This window comes from Coenobita brevimanus, chromosome 44 (assembly GCF_032717465.1).
Source record: "Coenobita brevimanus isolate Jiangsu-jjx chromosome 44, ASM3271746v2, whole genome shotgun sequence".
NCBI classification, from domain to species: Eukaryota; Metazoa; Arthropoda; class Malacostraca; order Decapoda; family Coenobitidae; genus Coenobita; species Coenobita brevimanus.
In genome coordinates, this window is record NC_136997.1 from 7,643,242 (window position 1) to 7,663,540 (window position 20,299).

Consider the following 20,299-nt stretch of genomic DNA (forward strand, 5'->3'; position numbering starts at 1 on the left):
GAGAGGAGCATGTGAAGTGACGTGGAGGGACAGGTTGACGAATGAAGAAGTGAAGGAACACTGTGGGGTGGATGTGGATGTGGTTGAGAAGATTAGGAGAAATACACTGAGGTGGTTTGGACATGTGAAGAGAATGGAGAATGAAAGACTGACTAAGAGGGTGTGTGTAGGTGAGGTGGAGGGAGGGAGAGGGAGAGGTAGACCGAGGATGAGGTGGAGGGATGGAGTTGAGAGGTATATGAGGGAGGGGGGGGTGAGCTGGGGGGAGTGTAGTCAAATGGTGGGTGACAGAGCGACTTGGAGGCGTTTTGTCTGCGGCCACCCTTTGTGGGATTAGGGCGTCGGGCTATAGATAGATAGACCTTATATGACTATCTAAAGGTAAAGCACACCGAAGCAGCTGGTGGACAGACTGTGTTGTCATCAGTAGAAGAGAAATACTATTGTGACAGAATGATTACATTGAGCGTTTTCTCAAACATGTCGGTGGAACACGTAACGTGTTCATTAACCCTGCCATAGGTGATTGCTGTGATGTTGACAAGGATGACATTGTTAAAATATTGCCAGAGCCAACATTTGACAAAAAATGTCATATGATATTCAATGTGGATGTCAATAGCTGGCCTGTGTAAGAGAGAGAGAGAGAGAGAGAAAGAGAGAGAATTATTGGGTAATGAGGCTCAACATGATCAATAAGTTTCAATTAATAGGTGTAGAGGAAGGGGATGAATAAGAAAAGTGATAATCATGTGATAAAAATATTTGTTTAATTTACAGGCTTTAATTTCGCATATCATTACTATAGCAAAATGGCACAATGAGCCATAAATTACTCAGGCTGTAATGTATTATGTCTGATGCTATTTATTCATCCATCCATCCATTGCCAGACGCCATGTATCCCAAACGGGGTGGTCAAGGGCTTAGAGTTGATTGTTTTACAGGGAGGGGCACTAATCCTCCACCAACCCCACTTGACATGTAGGGACGCCAACAGCATCTGGTGTTCCCAGGCGGTCACTTACCCAATTAAGATTTATTTGCTTTATCTCAAGAATATTACTTTTATTATTATTAGAAGTTGTGTCACAGGTGTGCCTTACATATGCAAGGTGTCATTACATGTATTTCACAAAGAAAATCATCTATTTTTTAAAGTTAGAAAAGTTCCTACACGTTCCGTGTACCAGAATTCAATTGTGATAAACACATGCGTGGCATTTCAAATACACACATGTTTATGTCTCCAGTGTGAGAAAAGGAGTGCGAAATAAATTATAATCTTAATTTAGTCCTATAGGGGTTACAAAAATATGTTTTTCACAGTTTCTTTTTCTAAAAACCTCCATCAGTGTCTGAAGTAACCTCAGCAGTGTCTGAAGCCATCGCCAAATACACGCACTCCCATTTAAAGGGCAAAACCATTGACTGTCTAAAGTCACCCCACCCCAGCCTGAAGTCACCCCACATCAATTATGACTTCGGACAGCATTATGAATATTTTTTTAAAATACAAGCAGAGACCTGAATTTTTTACACCTGCCTCACCATAAAGCTACGCTCTTAAACCACACATTCATGCAAGAAATAATCTTGTTAAAGCTTAACATGCTGAGTTACGGCTTAGAATTGATAAAAATCGTCCGAAGTCACCCCCCTTTATGGTATATATATATATATATATATATATATTGTTACGGAACAGAGAAAGATAACGTACACTTTAAGTGAGAATACTAAGAGTCACTACTGTCCCGTAAAGTTCCAGGTTCAAAACAAAAGAGTTAGGTAAAATTACAAGTTAAAGTTTAATGCTTAAATTAACAACAAAACATTCAGGACTCATAAGGATAATGTAATGGCAAAAACAGGTTAAATATATGGTTAACTGCAATAGCCTCTACTAACACGAAATTAGCAAGAGTAAATTTATCTAAGTCAGCCCTGATAAAATGAGATACCAGATAATACTCAGTGAATGCCAGATAAATAATTACAGATACAAACTATTATCAAAAATAACTAACACAACCCAACATTAATCAAAACCTCACTAGGCCTAAGAATTAACCTTATGCTACACAGTACAAGAAAAAATACAACAACAGTTATACTCAAATTACACACAGCTGCTAGATGGTTGGAGATTTCTTGAGCACTCACAATAATAATATCTGTACAGGGGAGGACAGAGATGTGAACAAAATGAGGAGCAGATCTAAGTGGCAATGAAGCAGAGACTGAGCTCATTATATAGGGGCCAGCAGAGCTTGATAAAACTTGTAAGAAGGACGCGCAAATGAAAGCCATGGGGACAAATAGCTGAAAATCCCGCACTGAATAACAGAAAGGACGACTTACTCTACTATAACGGTAGAAGGGGGGGACTGAGGCAGAACACGCTCGTGATCAAACATGCAGCAACTGTGCGTTAAAATTACACAAAGGATGATGAAATCATAGGCTATGTAACACCTCCCCACAAAGAAAAAAGAAATTTACAAAGGAAATTTCTTATTATTCTAAAACAATCTGTATATGGCATTACAGACCATGCAAAGGTCTTTCCTAATATTACAAAACATGAGATCTCCCTAGCACGTTCAGTCATAGGTACTTGCCAGTATCCCTTTAACAAATCAAACTTACTTATGTACCTAGCCTTTCCGATCTTGTCTATGCAATCTTCCACACGAGGGAGAGGGTAAGTGTCTGTTTTGGTTATCTGATTAACACGTCTGTAGTCGATGCAAAGCCTCTGTGACCCACCTGGCTTAGGGACTAGAGTGACAGGAGAACTCCACTCGCTCTGACAGGGCTCAATCATCTTGTGGTCCAACAGGTAGCCAAGCTCCTTCTGGATGAGAGGAACTTTCACTGGGTTCACACGGTAAGGAGGCAATTTAATTGGCTTTGCGTCTTCAACATCGACATCATGCATCAACACAGTGGTTTTTCCTGGAGTAGCACGGAACACTTGCGGGTACTCCTGCAGTAATGCCGAAAACTCCTGCCTTTCCTTTGGAGGTAGATGAGAAAGCTTAGTCTGGAGATCATTCATGATATCAGGATTCTTCCCCAAACTATCACTCAGGCTCATACTGCATGGGAGAGCTTCACTTGCAGACTCGGGTGGAACAGCTACAGTGCAGACTGGATTATTTTCGTCCCGCCTGTGATATAACTTTAGCATGTTGATGTGACATAGTTGCTTGCTCTTTCTACGATCTGGTGTGGCGATGACATAGCTGACATCACTGAGTTTCTTCTCCACGAAATAAGGGCCACTAAACTTGGCTTGAAGAGGTTGCCCATGAACTGGTAGCAGAATCAAAACCTGATCTCCTGGCTGAAAGTGGCGTAACCTGGACTTCATATCATACCAAGTCTTCATCTTTTCCTGAGCAGCTCCTAAATTCTCTCTCGCCAGCTGTAAAGCAGTGGACAGCCGTTCTTTGAACTTCATCACATACTCCAGCAGGTTGACGTCATCTTCCTCCGACAGCCAGCATTCCTTGAGTAACTTAAGGGGTCCTCTTACTTCATGGCCAAACAGTAGTTCAAAAGGTGAGAAGCCCAGTGATTCATTTGGAGATTCTCTTGCAGCAAACACAACGAATGGAAGACCTTTATCCCAGTCTTTCTGATGTTCCAAACAGTATTTCTTGAGCATCGATTTGAGTGTTTGATGATATCTCTCCAACGCTCCTTGGGTCTGGGGATGGTAAGCTGAAGACGTGATCTGGGTGATGCCCAACTCTTTCAGAGACTGCTTGAAAACGTTTGACATGAAATTACTTCCCCGGTCTGACTGTACCTCCTTAGGCAGACCAAACTTTGTGAAGAACCCCAGCATTTCCTTAACCACGTTCTTTGCTGAGATGTTTCTAAGTGGAATGGCTTCAGGATAACGAGTAGCCATATCAATCATGGTCAACACATAAGAAAATCCTGAAGAAGTCTTAGGAAGAGGGCCCACAATATCCACCAACACACGGGTGAAAGGCGCCTCAAAAGGAGGAATGGGAACTAGAGGTGCAACCTTTTCGGTCTGATTACACTTCCCCACAACTTGACTTACAATACCAGGAAACATCCCTGAAGATACCTGGCCAGTAGAAGTGTTTCAAAATGCGTGCCACAGTCTTCCTCACTCCAAGGTGTCCTGCCAAACTGGAATCATGAGCCACTCGAATGATATCCTGCCTACAAACACGAGGTATGACAACTTGATGTACAACCTCCCATTCACAGTCGGCTGATGCTGTTGGGGGTCTCCACTTCCTCATAAGTACTCCTGACTTTACATAATAACAAGTAGAAGCACCGGCTGACTCTTCTTCACTGTAAGCAGAGTTAGCTAGACCTTTCAACTCAGGGTCAGCAACCTGCAACTCAACCAACTCTTGACGAGACAAATTATCAAAACTACGGGGTACTGCCTCATCTGGTGAGTGGTCCAAATTAGCAAGAAAAGTGTCAGCTAGGATAACATCATCATCATCATTATCCTCTAAATCACCAGTAACTTTAGACTTAGCCCTAGTGACAGCACATGCAGGGAACACATCAGGGACATCACAATCCTGGGACGCAGCCACTGGCTCACTAGACAACTGAGGAGCTGGACACACTTGACTTCCACCAATATCATTTCCAAGTAAGAAAGTTACACCTGACATTGGGAGTGTCTCAACCAACCCAACCATAACAGAACCATTAACAAAACCAGACTCTAAATTCACTCTGCACAGAGGGACAGAGAAGTAATTATTCCCTACACCTTGTAAGATTACAGTTTCATCAGAGGAATTAACATTAGAGCCTAGAACACTGGTCAGCATAAGGGATTGGCAAGCACCTGTATCACGATATATTTGAACTGATTTCCTGTCATTACTGTCCAGAGGACTGACAAAACCATCAGACAGGAAATTAGCACATGAACTCTTGAGAGTGTCACCCACGTTACTGCTCAAAAGAGGAGCTCCATCATGAGAATTTAAGTTACCCCTCAAAGCAGGTTCAGTTAACTCAGTTAAAGAATTCTGGGAACTCTCAAGAGTGGACACTAGACCAATTGACTGAATATTTAAAGACTCCTTTTTGTTCACATCACGCTGTCTCCTGAAACATCTCTCCGTAGTATGACCAAGCTTACTACAATAAGTACATTTACTTTTCTGAAATCTAGAGGTGAAGCTGGTATTTACTTCCTGAGAAACATCATCCTTATTCTCTTTCCTGTTACCTGTACTCTGAGTAGAGGCAACGTACTTACTCTCAGCTTTCCCTTTTTCTTTAGAATATCTCTTGTGAGTGAGAACATACTCATCAGCTAAAACTGCAGCATCAGACAAATTATCTATTCTTTTCTCATCAAGATATAGGCTTACATCTTTACTAATACACCTTTTGAAGTCCTCCAGCAAAATCATCTGCTTAAATTTGTCAAAATCAGAATCCACATTCTTAGAATTTAACCACTGCTCTAACAAATCTTCTTTGATTTTTGCATACTCAACATGGGATTGCTTATCTTGCTTGTAAGTTGTCCTAAATTTTACTCTATAAGCTTCAGGAACAAGCTCATAGGCCTTAAGAATCAAGCTCTTAACTACATCATAATTATCAGATTGATCCTGAAGCAAAGATGCATAAGTTACTTGAGCTTTACCGGTGAGAACAGTTTGAAGGAGTACTGGCCAATACTCCTTAGGCCAATTAAAACCTGTAGCTACCCTCTCAAACAACTGAAAATACTTTGTTAAATCAGATTCATTAAAAGGAGGGACAAGTTTAACATTTTTAGCCACATCAAAACCGCAACGTTGGGTCTGGTTAGTACTTGGATGGGTGACCGCCTGGGAACACCAGACGCTGTTGGCATCCCTACGTGTCAAGTGGGGTTGGTGGAGGATTAGTGCCCCTCCCTGTAAAACAATTAACTCAAAGCCATTGGCCACCCCGTCTGGGATACATGGCGTCTGGCAATGAGAATGAGAATGAGAAAACCATCAGAGCTAGATGATCCAGTTCCACCTTGTTTCATGCGATACTCATGGTCTGCCTGAATCCTAGCAATTTCAACTTGTGCCTCAGCCTCCCTAGCACGGGCCTCCTGCAGGGCTAGCTGTAACTTAGCTAATTCAATCTGCGTTTGCTCATTTGGAGGAGTTACATTAAACAAGCTTTCATTAATCATGGCAACAATTTGATCTTTAGACTGATGAGAGCGAACAACAAATCCCAATTGTTGAGCAACAATCTTAAGTTCATTCTTTGTTCTGTTTTCTATATCACACACTGTTTGCACATTTGACAAAAAATCTTTGGCTTCATCAAGTGTAGAAATAGTAGCCATCATGAATATATCACAGTCACAAAATATCAAACAATATCCTTATGATAATATCCTGAATATCCTGATATGAGGTCGCCAAATTTATGTTACGGAACAGAGAAAGATAACGTACACTTTAAGTGAGAATACTAAGAGTCACTACTGTCCCGTAAAGTTCCAGGTTCAAAACAAAAGAGTTAGGTAAAATTACAAGTTAAAGTTTAATGCTTAAATTAACAACAAAACATTCAGGACTCATAAGGATAATGTAATGGCAAAAACAGGTTAAATATATGGTTAACTGCAATAGCCTCTATTAACACGAAATTAGCAAGAGTAAATTTATCTAAGTCAGCCCTGATAAAATGAGATACCAGATAATACTCAGTGAATGCCAGATAAATAATTACAGATACAAACTATTATCAAAAATAACTAACACAACCCAACATTAATCAAAACCTCACTAGGCCTAAGAATTAACCTTATGCTACACAGTACAAGAAAAAATACAACAACAGTTATACTCAAATTACACACAGCTGCTAGATGGTTGGAGATTTCTTGAGCACTCACAATAATAATATCTGTACAGGGGAGGACAGAGATGTGAACAAAATGAGGAGCAGATCTAAGTGGCAATGAAGCAGAGACTGAGCTCATTATATAGGGGCCAGCAGAGCTTGATAAAACTTGTAAGAAGGACGCGCAAATGAAAGCCATGGGGACAAATAGCTGAAAATCCCGCACTGAATAACAGAAAGGACGACTTACTCTACTATAACGGTAGAAGGGGGGGACTGAGGCAGAACACGCTCGTGATCAAACATGCAGCAACTGTGCGTTAAAATTACACAAAGGATGATGAAATCATAGGCTATGTAACAATATATATATATATATATATATATATATATGTATATACAGTGCTCGTCAGAAGTATCGAGCACCTATGGCAGGGCGCGCAGTACTTTTGGCCAAAAAAGAATAGCCCGTTTTTGGTACTAAAAATTGAGCTAGATGTTTGGGCCGCTAACATGACGTCACGGCAGCTTGAGGCCTTACTGCGCTCTGGTTGGCCCCCGCCTCAGTTGCCTACGGGCTGCGTGAGAGAGAGGAACTCCGCTGTGCCTCCCTCTCTTTTACCAAGTGTCCTGCAGTGTTTTGGCTTTCGCCACTTTGTTATGGCCCTTACCTGTGAACTTTCGAGTGAAATCATATCACAGATCATTGCTCTAAAGGAGGCAGGCCACCCCACGAAGGAAATCAGTGAATTGGTTGGTGTGGCTCGATCGACAGTGCATAGGTGGTGCGCCCGTTTTCAAGTGGAGAATAGTGGTGACGCTCCCACAAAGAAACCGCGGTCTGGTAGGCCCAGGAAAATTTCCCCGAGGTCTGTTAATGTTTTAAAACGTGCAGTGGAGTCTGATTCTCATGTGAGTGCAAGGAAAATTAAGGAGAGCAACCCAGAAGTGTTTGGTGAGGTTTCTGTGTGCACGGTGTTTCAAAGAGTCCATGAACTTGGTTTCACAAGTCATAGGCCTGTGAGAAAGCCTCTTCTTACATGTTACCAGCGACTTCGTAGGCTTGCCTTTGCTAACAAGTACCTTAACTGGGGTGAGGACCAATGGTTGTCAGTGTTGTGGTCTGATGAGGCAGCGTTTAGTGTTACCTGTAATCGAGGAGCGCGCGTGTACCGGTGCAAAGGTAGTGACCCAGTTGACCTCTGTTATGTAGAGAGCACAGTTAAACACCCCGATTCACTTAATGGTATGGGGTTGTTTCTCAGGGAATGGTTTGGGGAAGCTTGTTGTGCTTCCCAAGAACTGCAGAGTGAATCAGGACGTTTATTTGGAGCTTCTTTGTGATCATTTACCTGAATCCTTTGAGCTCACAGGTGCACGAGTGTTTCAGCAGGACGGTGCACCTGCTCATAAAGCCAAATCGGTCACCAATTGGCTTTGTGACTGCGAGATATCATTCATGAAAGACTGGTAAGGTAATAGCTCAGACCTCAACCCAATAGAAAACCTCTGGTACCTCGTAAAGGAGAATCTCCAAGGGAAGGACGTGAGCTCCCTTCCTAAGCTGGAAGCAGCCATTTGTGACTCCTGGGAAAAAATACCACTCCAGTACCTCAGGAACCTTGCCCTTTCACTTCCACGACGTCTCAGGTCTGTGAAGAAACGTAAAGGATACCCTACCAAGCATTAAAAGTAAATAAAATGCATTATTAAAATGTTTTTTCAATGTTGAAAGGTTTGTTTCGTAGGAGGGATGCAGGGCGCTCAATACTTCTGATGAGCACTGTATATATATATAGTGTGTGTGTGTGTGTGTGTGTGTGTGTGTAACTCTGTGCATAGGCCCAGTAGTCATCCTACATACCATATACATGTCACCACTTTGGTGTTAACACCCACCATCCTTATTGAATACATGCTAGGGCTGTCTCACACAGGACTGGTGTATTGATATTATCAGGGGTATTTTTACATGTCGGTGAGTCTTCTGGAGATCGGTAAAGTCTGAGTTTATGAAATTCAAACCCTTAACCCCTAAAGTACTAAGGTCGATGATTGACGTCATTTCACAATTTTTTAAATGGGCGAGGAATGTCGATCATGCAACTTCCACAAAAAACTGGTGGCAGCTTGCACCACCCCGGCTGTGGTGTAGATGGCTTCTGGCCAATCAGAACTAAGTGTTGCACATGTGGGAGGGAGGATCCAGGCCTGTACCCAGGTGGTGGGGGTGTATCCTCACCTCCCTCTTGCCACATCCCTCTGCCCCACCACATTGTTACTACCCTACCTCCCTCCATTCTTACCACCACCACCACCCCTCCCACACTCTCCTTATGCATCCTTCGTCCCTCCAATGTGGATCCCTCCCATGTCCCCCTCCCCAGTCATCTGGGAGGAGGGTATTTCCCCCCTATCCTCCCTCCATGTCCCTGTACTCCACTGAGGCCCTTTGTGTCTAATGGTGGTCTCCTCCCATCCCTCCATCCTCATACACCCCCTCCTGGCCTTACCACCCTCCCCCCCACCCCCCCACCCCCTAGCATGGAGTATCTTTACCCTTCCCCTGGCCTTGAATATTTTGCATAAATTTTACACTTTATGGAGTGTGTTTTGAATCATTACTTGTACTTTATTCGTGTCCTTGCATACAGATACGTACACCACGATTACTTTATCTATCTATCTATCTGTCTATTGCCAGATGCCTCAATCCCGTTTGGGGTGGCCACAAACAAATCGCCTCCAAGTCGCCCTGTCCCCCGCCATTTCACTGCCCTGCTCCCAACTCACACCCCCCTCTCTCATATACCTCTCCACCCCATCCCTCCATCTCATCCTCGGCCTCCCCCTCCCTCTTCCCCCCTCCACCTCACTCACATACACTCTCTTCGTCAGTCTTTCACCCTCCATCCTCTCCACATGGCCAAACCACCTCAGTGTGTTCCTCATAACGCGTCCTATCACATCCACATCAACACCACAACGCTCCTTTATATCCTCATTCGTCAGCCTGTCTCTCCACGTGACTCCACAGGCTCCTCTTAAATAACTCATTTCCACTGCTCTCACTCTTGACTTGTGTCCTTTCAACAATGTCCAAGCTTGGTATCACAATACTGTCATGTAGTAACTTTTTCACTTCCATGCTCACTTCCCTGTTTCTTATCACTGCTTTCAAAGAACCAGCAACCTTTCTTCCCTGCTGTACCCTTTCAAGAACTTCACCCTCCAAACCTCCATCCTTACTCATCGCACTACCCAAGTACTTAAATGTACTCACATTTTCCAATTCCTCACCATCCAACCTCGCTCTACATTCACTAACTTCACCTCTCTCAAAGACCATCACTTTACTCTTCTCTACATTCACCTTTAGATTCCGTTTCGTACACACTCTCTCAAACTCATCCACCAAGCCTTGCAGCTCCCCTTCATCTTCACTCAACAACACAGTATCCTCTGCAAACAACAGTACAGGGAGTTTCCAAACACTATCCTCTCTCACCAGGGCCACTCCAGCATCCACTACCCTACCTTGTACCTCTTTTATTACCCCATCCATGTACAGATTGAACAACCATGGAGACATGACACATCCCTGTTTCAAACCAACTTTCAAAGAGAAAAATTCACTTAGTTCACCATCCACACGCGCTGCAGCCTTCGCACCATCGTACATACTCTTCACAGCATTCAACAACTTTCCATCTACTCCATATATTCTTAACACTTTCCACAATCCTTGTCTATCCACCCTGTCATATGCTTTCTCCAAATCCATGAAAGCTGCATACAACTTCTTTCCCTTCCCTAGAAACTTTTCCACTAAAGATCTAAGAATGAATATCTGATCTACACAACCTCTTCTCTTCCTAAAGCCTCCCTGTTCTTCTCCAACTAATTTCTCTGTTCTTTCCCTAACTCTGTCTATAAGTATCCTACCATACACTTTTCCTATTATACTAAGAAGACAAATGCCCCTATGATTACCACACACTTCTTTTTCCCCTTTTCCTTTGTACAAGGGAATAATTATACCTGACTTCCAATCCTCCGGGACTCTACCTTCCTCCCAGGCCAATCTGCACATCTTCCACATCCATTTTACTACTATCTCTCCCCCATGCTTCAGCATTTCACCACACACTCCATCAATTCCTGGGGCTTTCCCTGATTTAACATTCTTCATTGCTTCCACAACTTCTATCCTACTGATTTCTTCCTGTCTTCTCACCTCCCTCCTCCTCCCAGCCATTCCCCAGCCACTTATACTCGCATTACTTCCATCCTCTACGTTCAACAATTCCTTAAAGTGTTCTCTCCATCTGCTCACTTTTTCTCCCTTCTCCACTAGTAATCTACCATTTTCTCTTTCACTCCCCTGCTAACTTCACTTCCACCCTGTCTTACTCTTTTCACCTCTCTCCAGAACATTATCTTACAGTCTCTCCACTTTACACTCGAATTCCTTCCAAATTCCTCATCCACTCTCTTCTTACTCTCTCTTACTAATCTTTTCACCTCTCTCTTTCTTTCTACATATAACTCTCTCTTCCGCCTCTCAACTTCTTCCACGCCCCTATTTCTCATCCATTCATTGTATGCTTTCTTCTTTTGTGCCACAGCCTGTTTCACCTCTTCAGTCCACCACACTGTTCCTTGCACCCCCCTCCGTCTTCTCTTCCACACACCACATCACATGCTGCACATATTTCTTTTGTAAATATCTTACACACACCTTCCACATCTCCCATCTGCTCCAATTCATATTTGCCCAATCGTTCCTCCACTTCTCTCTTATACTCTGCCTTTTTCTCATCCTCTTGTAACCTTTCCACTCTCTTTGCAACTACTCCTTCCTCTCGTCTTTATATTTTATTATTATTATTATTTTTTTTTTTGGGGGGGAGGGAATTCTTGTTACCTGCCTACTTTACTTGCCAGTGGATAAAATTGTGTACCTGTCAAAGATTATAGCATATTTTCTTCATTCTTATGTATTTCTTTGTACATTTTATGTGTCTGAACATACGGTAACACCCCTTATCACTTGTTTATAGATTCAGGTATACCTGCAGGTAAAGAAATAAAAATAATTTAGGTTATGTTGCTGTTACAAATTAAGATATTATTTATATCTGTGCCTTTTTTTTTTTTAGATATACATACAGTGCTCGTCAGAAGTATTCAGCGTTGTCCGCCGGGCGCGCAATACTTATGGCCCAAAAAGAATCACCCATTTTGGGGGGTAAGAATTGAGCCACAAGTTTGAGCTCCGAGCATGACGTCACGGTAGCCTGAGCCTTCTGATGCGCTGGTTGGTTCCCGCCTCAGTCGCCCACGGGCTGCCTGAGAGAGAGGAACTCCGCCGAGTGTCCCTCTCAAATTGCGCCATTTTTTACCGAGTGTCCAGCAGTGTTTTGGCCTTCAAAACTTTGTTATGGCACCTACCCGTGAACTATCGAGTGAAATCATATCCCAGATCATTGCTCTAAAGGAGGCAGGCCACCAGACAAAGGAAATTAGTGAATTGGTTGGTGTGGCACGATCGACAGTGCGTCGTTGGTGTGCGCGGTTTCGGGAGGAAAACAGTGGTGAAGTTCCCACAAAGAAACCGAGGTCTGGTAGGCCTAGGAAAACTTCCCCAAGGTCTGTTAATGTTTTAAAACGTGCAGTGGAGTTTAATCCTTGTGTGAGTGCAAGGAAAATTAAGGAGAGCAACCCAGAAGTGTTTGGTGAGGTGTCAGTGAGAACAGTGTCTCGTAGGGTGCATGAGCTTGGTTACACAAGTCACAGGCCTGTGAAAAAGCCTCTTCTCTCTAGCAGCCAGAGAATTCGTAGGCTTGCCTTTGCTAATAAATATCTAAATTGGGGTGAGGAGCAATGGTTGTCAGTGTTGTGGTCTGATGAGGCAACGTTTAGTGTTACCTGTAACAGAGGAGCATGCAAAGGTAGTGACCCACTTGACCCACGGCATGTAGAAAGCACAGTTAAACATCCTGATTCACTCATGGTATGGGGTTGTTTTTCAGGGAAGGGTTTGGGGAAGCTTGTTGTACTTCCCAAGAACCTCAGAGTGAATCAGGATGTTTACCTGGAGCTTCTGTGTGATCATTTACCAGACTCCTTCGAGCTAACAGGTGCACGAGTGTTTCAGCAGGACGGTGCACCTGCTCACAAGGCAAAATCAGTCACCAATTGGCTTCGTGACTGCGAGGTATCATTCATGACAGACTGGCCAGGAAATAGCCCAGACCTCAACCCGATTGAAAACCTCTGGTATCTCGTAAAGAAGAGTCTCCAAGGGAAGGACGTGAGCTCTTTGCCTAAGCTGGAAGCCGCCATTCGTGACTCCTGGGACAAAATACCCCTCCAGCACCTCAGGAGCCTCGCCCTTTCACTTCCAAGACGTCTCAGGTCCGTGAAGAAACGTAAAGGCTACCCTACGAAGCACTAAAGGTAAATAAAATGCATTATTTATATGTTTTTTCAATGTTGAAAGGTTTGTTTCTCAGGAGGGACGCAGGGCGCCCCATACTTCTGACGAGCACTGTAAATATTTACCTGTCTTTATTCGAAACCCACTCAAAAAAAAAAAAAAAAAGTAATCCCTCCAATATCCAACGTAATAGGGCCATAGGCAGGTCCGGATAGTGGTCCTGTCCGGATATTGGGCCTCAGTTTATGGACTTGTACTTATGGACCCTAACTCAGAGAAACACCTATACAACTCCCTCTGGACATGCATAGCACCTATTTAAGACCCAAATCACACCAATAAGGCAAATAAAAGACTGAAATAAATGCAAAAGAAGCATAAAATGAGGGTTTTGAGGTAGGTTCATACAATATTAAACATTCTGGGTACTTACAAGTGCCTGGCTCCTGGACTGGTACTTATGGACCCTAACCTAGCCTAACTCAGAAAAACACCTTCCCACTGCACATGCATAGCTCCTAACACCCAATTCACACCAATAAAGGACATTAAAGAGTGAAATGAGGTGTTTGAGGTAAGTATAGTATGGAAAAAAGTACAGTATGAAACATTCTGCCTACTTACAGCAAGTCCATGGCCATCTCGATGAATAACTGCCTCCTCTCAGACTCTGACAGTAAGAAGGATTTCCTGAAGCACTTCCAGTACACTATTCATGAAGTATTGCACTGAACCTAGTCAATCGCACTCAGAAGTCCGTTCTCTTCACAGTGCGCACTCTTTTCTAACTTATGCTCCATTGTAACTTACTAAGTGTTGCACTCTGCACTTTTAATTTTTCCCACTCTTCTAACCATTTTCTAAAGCAAAAACAAACAAGTCTATTTACATTAAGTTTTGTTCCAAAATTGTCTTCTCACTCACAACTGTAAATCCTTAACACAACACACTTTTTTTCACTGCACAACACTGTAAATTCCCATGTGGTCTAGTGGAGAAGTTCTTGCTGTTTAATCACTGTCAGAGTCCGAGAGTATCACTGGCAGGTGACCTAGGGGTGCGTCGCTGGGTCGTGGTGATGGCGTACCCACTGCAGACGACTCTGAAGATAGACGCAAACTCACGTCAAGTGGTGACTCCACCATGGCTGATGTGCTGGGCTGTGGCTCGGAGCATGAGGGCCTGTCTTGGGGAGGCAACGGAGTGGAGCCAGGGCTGGGCACAGCGGGGGTCACGGGCCTGAAAAAACTGTCAATGGTTGATTGACGCAAGGACCGACGATTCTGACGATTGTTGATGCGCTGCCTGAAAGCACGCACTTCCTCCACAAGTCCCAAGGACCCCATTTCCCTGTCACAGTCCGGGTGTTCCAGGTAGTCCAGAACGAACTCTAGGTGTTCCCGGAGTGCGCTCAGCTTGGGGATGGCTGGAGTAGTGTCATGCTGAGAGGAGTCCGCATCATCGTCGTCCTCCTCGTCGGAATCTTCAAACTGGGTACTGACACCTGCAACTGAAGATGCGATCTTGATATCAGATAATGTCTGATACCCAGGATCGCCCTCGTCGTCATCCAACCACTCACGCACATCGTCCACATCAACATCATCGCCATGCGTACGTAGCCATGCATGGAAGTCATCCACGTCAAATCCTAGAAAATCGTACTCCACATCCGTTCCGAGAAGCAGACAAGACCAACCATTTTCTAGTCTTGACAGGGACTTCCTTCCATGCACTGACCCAGTTGTAGATTGCAGAGTTGATGTTGTAACGGCAAAGGTTTTCCAAAGTCCGCTGGCCTCGCGTGTCCCGTCCCTCCCTGCGCTCATCCTCGTCCTTGAGAACAATCATCACCTCATCCAGGAACTTCCGTCGGTATAAGCACTCTGTTGCCACGATCACTCCTTGGTCCATTGGTTGGATGAGAGCAGTCGTATTAGGTGGCAGAAACATGCACCTAATCCAGCCATTCTCAGCCACCAAGTCCATGTCGCATGGATGGGCAGGTGCATTGTCGAGGAGAAGGAGGGCCTTTACCTGGTTGCACGGGATTCCCAGTGTCTTCATCTGGTAATGTATGAGCTCCTTGACGAAGTGGTGGTGGAACCAGTCTATGAAGATCTGGGCTATAAACCATGCCTTCAAAGAATGGTACCAGACGACAGGAAGGACATCCATCACCCCACGAAGACACCGAGGCTGCTTTGCATGGCCAACAATAACGGGCTTAAGCCGGTGCATGCCGTTAGCATTGGCACAACACAAAGCAGATATCCGTTGCTTGGAGAGCTTGCGGCCAGGTACACGCTTCTCCGCGTCCTCGGCTAGAGTGTTCGTTGGCAAAGAGCGATAGAATAAACCAGATTCGTCAGCATTGTAGACTTGACCGAGAGTGAGCCCTCCCTGTCGATCAAGCCCTTCACCTTGTGCCGAAACTTGTCAACTCCATCCTCGTTAGCGTCCAATGCTTCACCATGAGCTTTACGGTTGGTAAGGCCATGCTGTAACTTGAACGCGAAGAGCCAACCCTCGGATGCCTTGAAGGCTAGGGCGTCGTGAAGCCTGGCGAACTTCATGACGCCCTAGCCTTCAAGGCATCCGAGGGTTGGCTCCGTACCATGTACCATCACACCAGCAGCATGTTGCTGTCGATACCAAATCAACGTGGAGCGGTCGATTTCAGCAAACTTGGGAGTAAACATCACCTTCCTCTCCATGTTGCGTTTGCTTCTCGACGAGAAGTCAGCCGTGTACTGCATGAGTTTGTCTCGGGATCTCTTGATATCGAACAAAGTAGATCGGGCCAGGTTGAACTCGCGGAGGATGTGGGAAGAAGACCACCCCGCATCTACTTTCTCCAGTATCTCCCGTTTCTTCTCCAGAGTCAACACCACTCTCTTCCTCTTCTCAGGCGGCGGGGCCATCATCACACACACTAATAAGAGGCACGAGAGCAGCAGGTAAGGAACCACCACAAAAGCGAGCACTTGGGCAGCCATGACGATGAGTGTGCACTCGCGGGGAGAGACAGACAGAAAGTGGGGAGGATGCAGGGGCGCTCTATCAGACGTTGGAGGAATGACGTGCCACAACAAAGCTGTCCCGTGACCCGCGCGCCAAGTTCAAATTACGGACGTGAATTTTTTTTTTTTTTTTTTTTTGAAATACTGGATCCCAGGACGATTATATCCGGTTAGTGGGGATGTTCGGATAATTGAGAGATTACTATATATTTTCCCAGGTTCGATTTGACAGCTCGGAATTGAGTAGGGGAGGGGAGGTTAGGTGGGGGGAGAGGAGGGAAGGGGAGGGATAGGATGGGAGATATGGGGACGGGAGAGGAGGGGAGGGTAATTTTTACTATTTATCATATTTTTTTTTGGGGGGGGAGGGGGATGTGACCATTTTATTTTTTTCTAAGCTCTTTATAGTGGTTTATAACATACACACCAAAAAATATTGAATTTGGTGGTTTTTGTACAGTACCCTCGCGTCCAACCGGTAATATTGTCATGCACAGGTCCTGTGTTGGACCAAAACGTGTTGGACAAACAACAGAGCTTATGGGGAAAAATGAATTTTGTCAGCAACCCTAGGAAAAGTCACCCTAAATACCTACTATATACCTTTACATATATTGGTACTACTGTAATTATAATAAATGGTGCTGTACTATGAATAATAACTAACCTTTTAGGATAGTGTTGGTGGGCTTGTTGGGAATGGAAGGTGGTATCCGAGGCTGTAGGTAGTCCTACTGGGTCCCCGGAGAATGGCTGCTGGCGTCACTAGCGGGTAATGGCTGCTGCTCCTCCTCAACCTCCTTCATAAATCCTGCGAAATCACACTCAGAATCACTATCCTCATCCACATCCATGGAAAGTCCTGCTTCTGCCTGTCCTAGCACTCTGTAAGCCTTCACTGCTGCCAGGATCTTGTCTTGGTTTTTTATTATGGTCCTCACGCTGGCTTCATTCACGTCATAGGCCTTGGCGATGTCCACTTTCCTCTCCCTTTTCTTCTTCCTCTCGATGATTTCTAGCTTGGTGGCCTGATGGAGGTGCCGCCACTTCTTAGGGTTCTCAGAAGGCTTCCTAGGCATCGTGAGTGGGATAAAATGCAGTTGCAAGGGCAGAAAATACAGCGAGAAGAAAAACACCTTCCAATGCGAATTATGCGACTGAGTGGCACTGTGGCAGGAGAAATTTAAACAAAACATCCCGTGAGAGCAGAAGCTTTTTTGATTCGGGGACATCATGATCACGTCATGATTGTGGGTGGGGGAGGCAACTTGATCAGAAGTTTTGATTGGCTGTCAGCATCACAGGAACGTCCAGTATGACCGTGTTGGACCGGGGGTGATCGTGCTAGAGGCGAACTCTGTGGATTTCGCCCACTTCTCGGAGCTCCGTGCATGTTATGCTAATGCACCCATGTAACAGTAATTAAATAGTATTAAATCGTACTAATTTTTTGTTCTCCGTGCTGGACAAACACGTGTTGGACGCGAGGGTACTGTGCATATATTTGAGAAAACGGGTCCAAGCGGTGTATTTTCTTTCTTGCCCGGGCCACAACGGGTAACTATTATTGACTTTGACGGGCCATAGCTCAATAACTATTGGATCTAGGAGGGTGAGGTTTGCATTTTCAGGTATGTAAATTCAAGCTCTATAAAGTGGGGATAAAACGTTTAACCTTTCAGGAAGTCGAAAAATAGGCCTGTTTTTGTGTCCTCGGGGGTAGTCGACGCTGGAAAATTGTGTGCCAGAGGGGTTAACTGCTCTCTGCCCCAGCTGGGATTTGAACCTGGGTCCGGTAGGACTGCAGGCCACCTCCCTATTGATTGAGCCACTGCCTGTTAGTGTGGGATAGAGCTGTGGGAGAAAGCATTTTACTCCAGACACTCATATGAGGGTGAGTTCTGAGCATTGAGTGTCAGAGAGTTACCTAGGTTGCAGATTATATAAATAACTTATCTTCAAACAGCTGCAGGCCGGGAGGATGGAGGGTGTAGGTAATAGTGCATTTTATTGGCATTATAAATTGGAGAAAAGCTGTAGAAGGGAGGTGTGGGATTGTTTAGTGGATAAGGATGAATACAATGAGATGGTATGGACATATACAAAGAATGCACATAGGTAAGTTGTCAAAGAATGTTTGTGAAAGTGTGGTAGAGAGGAGTGTTCTTAAAGACAGACCTTGTGTTGTGCAGAAGAGAGTAGAACAATATTTGAGAGCAAGAGAAGTGTCTGAGAGAGTGAGAAAGGTGTGTGAGGATGAAGTAGCCTAGAGACATTTCAGTCATGAGTATCCCCTGTCTAGGGGTACCCAGTAGGGTGCAGAATGTCAGTGGTGATGATGATGATATTGATGATGACTTCCCAGGTTCATTGAGATGCTGGTCTGATGGCAGCTCTATTTCCAGGTCCACAACTGAAGTAGAATGGTGAAGCAGACACATCAAGAGTGTGGTCATCAGAAATAATAAACGGTACCTTTGAATCCTCTATTGGCCCCTTTAGAGAGTAGGGGTCCAAAACTTGGCTGCCATCATCCAGAACTTTAAATGTGGAAGACCAACGTCTGCCTCTGGTAGCATTTTACTGGTTTAAAAAAACTTCAGTTCACCTGTAGGATTTAAACCATACTGTGTAAGCGATAACATGTGCCGACATTAGAACTCTACAACCAGACCACCAGGCTCCTATCAGAAAGCTGCCTGTGCAATATTTGCTAAGTGTAGGGTGGAATGAGCTCATACATTGTATTGTTCCCTGAAAGAATATTTGCCCTTATCGTGTACCTACATCCCATAACTGTTTTTCCTTCTACGATATAAGAATCAAATTGCTGTTAAAAGACTTATACCTGGATAACTCAGCCGTTCCCATTGTTGTTTTACAAGTGTTGTGTATAAAACATATTTAGATATTATAACAATGATTATAATAGCTTTTTCAGGGTCATTATCATCAGGTAGTAATAATCTATTGCAGACTCTACGTAGACCTAATGACAGTTAATCTTTTCCATCAGATCACAGTAAATCTGCAAATTTTCTCTCTCCAATAGGGTATATTATGTCTCTCTCTTTCACTTCATATCTGAATAGCCACTTAGGTGCCCTTGATGTCCATCTTCATATGTTATTTGTTGTACAGAAGTAACTAGTCCATGTCTGTAGCTTTTTAAATTTGGTGATTACATTTGTCTTGGTTTGTCCTTTTATATAAGAAACTATTTTTTAGCCCTGCATGTGACACCTAACACAATTTTTTCCATTCCTCTTTGTCGAGACTAGCTACCCCTAAGTTACAGTGCAAGGAATCGTCATGATTCTAATGTTTAGAATCCAGAAGTTAGAACAGGGAGAACACATTGCTTTTCTACCCACCATATCTGACGTACATATGTACAGTATTCATAACCATAATGTTGCCTTCTCAACAGCCCCCCATCTCATTCCTGTTCATCGCTTGATGTCCTTGTTATGAACTGGTATTGACTGCCGGTCCCAGGTGTTAGCACATTCCAGCACGTCATATGTAATATTTTCAGCAGGTGACTAACCATTTCTTTGCATCTTTGTAATGGCTGGTGTGTAGACAGTTATTCTACTTTAATAGTAATAAATCTGTTTGATTACAACTTAGTTCTGTAATGTTGTGTGTTGACAGTGTTTGTTCAGTAGTGATAGGAACATTGTGTATATTATATAGTAGCCATGGTAAAACTGATGAGAGATTTCTAACAGTGAATTGGTGCAAATTGGAGAATACAGCAGTTGAAGTTTTGCAGACATTGATAGAGCAGTGATGGATGATGTAATGGAGTTCACTAAGGAGGGACCAGACGTGAAGTTAGAGTTTGGGGTGGATGAGACAGTTTTTGTTAGTGAGAGTGAAGTTACTCAAAACACAGCCATTCTCTCAACTGAAGTTGAGAGCTTCAAATGTTTAGAGTGCAATAAAGTGTTTACTCATA

General features: G+C 43.9%; 1 long non-coding RNA gene across 1 annotated transcript in view; it reads left to right on the forward strand.

Annotated features, from left to right (window-relative positions):
• LOC145398125 (uncharacterized) overlaps positions 1 to 18,033 on the forward strand; it is a 59,432-nt gene extending 41,399 nt beyond the window's left edge. Inside the window, exon 3 of the long non-coding RNA XR_013897071.1 lies at positions 18,018 to 18,033. This is a non-coding gene — a long non-coding RNA (uncharacterized LOC145398125). The remainder of the gene's footprint in view (positions 1 to 18,017) is intronic.
• The last annotated feature ends 2,266 nt before the right edge of the window (positions 18,034 to 20,299 follow it).